At 40.8% G+C, this 5,000-nt stretch overlaps 1 protein-coding gene across 1 annotated transcript in view; it reads left to right on the forward strand.

Moving 5' to 3' along the window:
• The window catches only part of cpne4a (copine IVa), a 103,674-nt gene that overhangs the window by 14,962 nt on the left and 83,712 nt on the right, over window positions 1-5,000 (forward strand). The window lies entirely within an intron of this gene.

Below are 5,000 nucleotides of genomic sequence, written 5' to 3' on the forward strand. Positions count from 1 at the left end.
AGTCCAAGTCAAGTCACAAGTCTTAGAACATTTTTTCAAGTCAAGTCTAAAGTCATAAAATTAATGACTCGAGTCTGACTCGAGTCCAAGTCATGTGACTCGAGTCCACACCTCTGCTTTTAATCCACACCAATCAGTGACTGGGATCAGCAGGGTGCTGATGTTACTGTGCGTTGATCAGCAGGTATCTGTGTCTGCGTGAGAATGATAACTACAGCCAGTTATCATGGCGGCAAAAAGGAAGTGAGATGTATCGTTGGTTTCAGAAATGTGATTTCAGACTTGTTTAGATGCTTTGGGCTGGTTTTGGACTTGTCTTCAGACATTTTTATTCTTTTGTGTTCTTTAAAACAGAACTTAAAGTTATTCTGTAAACGTGTGTTCTGTCTCGGTGTGGTCCCAGTTTGGCCTTCGCGATGGTTCGGACTGGTGGAAGGCTCAGTGTAGGTCAGTCTGTGTGGTGCAGGGCGTTTGTTCTCCAGCAGCATGGTGTTGAGTGAAGAATTCTCCTTCGTGGTTTTAGTGATAAGAATCTTAATAGCTCTATAAAAAGACTCATAAGCAGCCTTTGATTGGTCTATTATAAACTCCATTGATTGGTAGAACATGATCTCCTCCACAGAAAGAACAGATCTGTGTCCTGTTTCTGAAACATCCTTCCCTCCATCGTTCCTCAGGGCTGTAACCTGAGCCAGCTGTGTAAGGAGAATATCTTATATTTTTATTAGAGGATAAGTGTAACTTCCTCCTGTGAAGTGCTTCGGATACCAAAACCTCGCTCTGCCCGGGGTTAATCAGATCAACCCGAGTGCTGCTGATGGGATAATGGAGGGAGGTGATGGAGTGATTGGTTGGGAGTCGAGGTGGAGATACGATCACTCTGTCCTGACCCAACAGAAAGGGCTTCCTGTCAGGGCGGAGTTTATCTGCCAGCAGGAGACAATGGGGCTGAAGATCAGAGTGCTCATTAATATATATATATATATATGTGTGTGTACACACTCACACACACACACACACACACACACACACACACACACACACACACACACACACACATATACAGGGAGTGCAGAATTATTAGGCAAATGAGTATTTTGTCCACATCATCCTCTTCATGCATGTGTGTGTATATATATATATACACACACATACAGTACATACATACATACATACATATACATATATACAATATTTTTATTAATAGAGATTTCACTACTGAGGTTAAACATGATATATATATAAGTCACTTAGATCACTTCTAAATGTTAATGTTTGGTTTATTTCAGTGTTTTATTTGTTCCTGAGTAAACCGGTTTGGCTGTGATTAAAGTGAAGCTTCATAACATATTATATATGTGTGTGTGTGTGTGTGTGTGTGTGTGTGTGTGTGTGTGTGTGTGTGTGTGTATATATATATATATATAACAGTTCTGTAACTGTAACTTTGGTCGTTGCTGTGCTTTTTTTGGAAGTCGAATTTCCCAGAGGAACCCACCCGAGGGATTAATAAAGTTCTATCTTATCTTATCTTATCTTATTACTCACAGTTAAATTAAGAGGGGACGGCAGTAAAAACTCCGGACCTGTGACATCATCAAGTACGCTGATGTTCCAATTGTACAAATCACGAGTCCGTGCTCGCGTTCCTGGCACGTCCGGTCTCGCTGAGAATGCGAGTACGCAGCTTAGCTCGTTGCAACATGGCAACTGCCTCAACGCTACCCGAAATTGAACCTCCCCCACCCTCATTCAGATCTGGCGTTTGGAACTATTTTGGTTTTCATGTGACGTATGACCCTGAAGGTAAGCGCGTCATGGACTAAAGTAAAACAGTATGTTGGATGTGCCACGCAATGCTCAATTGGTGGGAACTAGTGTGTTAGCGCAGTTAGCTCGTTAACGTGTTGCACAGGGCAATACGCTGTAACTCGTTAACGGAGATTTGCCGTGTTGTGGCGTTAATGTCATTTCAGATTAACGCTGACAGCACTAGTGGGAACACAACGAATATGACTGCACATTTACACCGACATCATCCTAGTGCAAAGACAAGTGGAAGCAGACAAAAACAACAAGCACGCATGCTACAAACTTTACCGAGTCATTTAGACAGCCGTTAGCACAGGATTCTCCTTATGGGGACCTGATATGTTTAATATGCTGCTGAGAATATAGCCCAGAACAAGCGTATAGTAGAGCTTTTATTTTGGAAAGAGACATTTCTCTGTAATAAACTCTCTTTCCAAAGATGAGGGATTTCTCCATCAGATAGATTTATTTATTTTTTTTATTTTGTTGTTTCAGCAACATTACATTTAAAAACTGTACTTTTGAGTTAAAATATATATTTATAATTTTAATAAATGACAAATTAAAAAGGCATGAACATTTTTTGTATCGAAAAAATATCGAACCGAACCGTGAATTTTGTGTATCGTTGCAGCCCTAGTAATTAGAGACAGGATGCGAGGCTCCTCACAGCAGCAGAGATATAAAAGCAGGTCTCTAATAATGAAATTAAGCAACTCAATCAGAGCAGTGTCACGGAGAGAGGGTCAGTTATCACGCACAGCGAGTCCAGACGTGCGAATTAATTATGTGAACATCGTTTTGAACGTAATTTTTTCTACACTGTATAATTAGATTGTCCTGGATGAATAGGAGTTATTTCATCAAATACAATTAAATGCATGTAATGAATAAAATCATCTCTTATTCCGATTTAATTAGCACCAGTTCAGCAGACTCGCTCTGGCTGCTGGTTGCATTCATTCCACTCTGACAGGGAGGATTTCCATGCAATTATGATATGTAAATCAGTGATGAAATGAAATCACTCAGAGGCTGGGAAATGTCTTGTAAAGTTATTATAAAGTTCTCCTGTCTGTCATAAAGACCTGGAATAATTATTGTTACGTGTTGCTGCTGCGGCTCAGAGCCTCCGTGGCTGCAGTTCCTCTGACGTCCACTAGATGATCAGAAGTCTGACGTCAATGAGAAAACATCCATCTCACCTCCACCCACAACACAAAGTCCTCACAGTTCATCCCCCAATTTACACAAGTTCACAAAATCCGTTCACAGCTAATTTAAGTGAACAGAACAAAGTATTATTGCTTCTTTCAGTTAATCCTGCGGCTTTACGCATGAGCTGGAGTCTCTGAAAGGTGTTTTTTCTGGGTGGTGTCACACAAGGCACAATCGCAGGTCCTCGAGTGGTTTAAGTGCTTTTCCACACGCCTCCGTCCTTACTACTCATCTCCACTTCCTGATTCACTCCCTGTCCTCCATCTGTCCTCCTCTCTTTCATTTTTCATTATCGGCTCCTCAAACACTTCTTTTCTTTTAAGTGAGTAACTGTAGGACTTCATGATGGCCGCCGCAGTGTTTTGCAGTTATTGGCATGTTCTTCTATTTTTGTTGTTTTATGGTGGTCAGCTGGTCGGTGTGTCGCTGCCAACCGGGGAAAGAATAAAAACAAGAACCAATATTTTAAGACCAAATATAATTGCATAAACTAATCTGAATGAAAAACATAACTCTCCTGTGTTTAATCAGGTTCCATGGTTCTTCCATTGGAGATGCTTCTGTCTAGACTCCAGTAGGGCTGGGCGATATGGCCTAAAATCCATATCGCGGTATAATTTGAAGCACGTGCGGTAACAATATATATCGTGATATATTCTTTTCTTCTGTATAACGTATTTTCCAAACTATAAGGACTTAAAATCCTTTAATTTTCTCAAAAATCGAGAGTGTTCCTTATGTATGAATTCTGGTTGTGCTTACTGACCTCGAACCGATTTTGGCTGCAGAAATCTGTTAAAAATGTTTTAGTACAACTTTGGTAAGCCGCACTGCTTGATGGATTGTCAGAGCATTACGGCTGCCGTAGTGAGGAGCTTCGGAGTAATCTGGGTCCAAAACTCCGTCTGCTTCAGGTCCCAAAGTCAAACAACACAGAGTTAAAAACGGTCCAAATTCTTTCATCTTTAATAAAATCATCAGCATTGCTGCTTTACCAGGTGTAACAATTAAGTTTAACATCCATGAAAACAGAATTTATTAAATTTAACGGAGTTAGAAGTTAACAGGAAGTTAGCTCGCTAGTTTCCACCTAAACATTTCATATCAGAGATTTTTGAAACTAATTCAAACGTACAGCTCTGCTGTCACTTCTAACATAAAGACAGGAAACTAAACAGCAGTGGGGTTTGCAGGGTTACTGAAGTTGGGCTAGCTGGTATATAATGATGTGCTACGTGATTGCTAGCGACACAGCTATGTTAGCATAACATTAGCACAGTGAAGCTGGAGGATGAAGCCAACTTTTTTCCACTCGATAAAAGTTAACGTGAGGGATTCTGTGGTCAGGGACAAATGCAATCGCATAGCAGGATGCTGTACACGGGGCAAACTTCAGTCAGGAGAACAACTGAGAGCATTCATCCACAATACGAGGTTATTCATTAATATAGTGCAACTACATGGGAACAGAGCAGCTGCGAGAGAATTCAACATTAATGAATCAATGTTACGGAAGTGGAGGAAGCGCAGTTTTTGGCTTTCCCCACATTTCAAAAGTGCTTCACCTCTTTGCTATGACTGTCGCCCGCCATCATTTGCAGATGATAATGGTTTTAGCCGCTGCGATGCTTTTGACATCATCAACATGCGCTATCCCGGTAGAGCGGTATAGTCAAAATCTCTATCGTTGGCCAAATTTATATAGTTTCTATCGTATATCATTTATATCGCCCACCCCTAACTTGTAGTCTCTTTTACTTTGGTCGTTCCTCTGCAGCGATGTGTATTTGTACTGTTGTAAAAGCTGAAATATCCCCTACTCCCTAAACGGGGTTACTGTAGGATTACAAGCTGGATGCTTGAAAGAATCTGCCTTACAATTCCTTGCATCGGTTTGGTCCAATCAGCACAATCCAGTGGTGACCATTTTTAAACAGCTGGAAGCAAATGTTTGTGGAAAAACAGAATTT

The sequence above is a fragment of the Rhamphochromis sp. 'chilingali' genome (genome assembly GCF_963969265.1).
Source record: "Rhamphochromis sp. 'chilingali' genome assembly, chromosome: 11".
NCBI lineage: Eukaryota > Metazoa > Chordata > Actinopteri > Cichliformes > Cichlidae > Rhamphochromis > Rhamphochromis sp. 'chilingali'.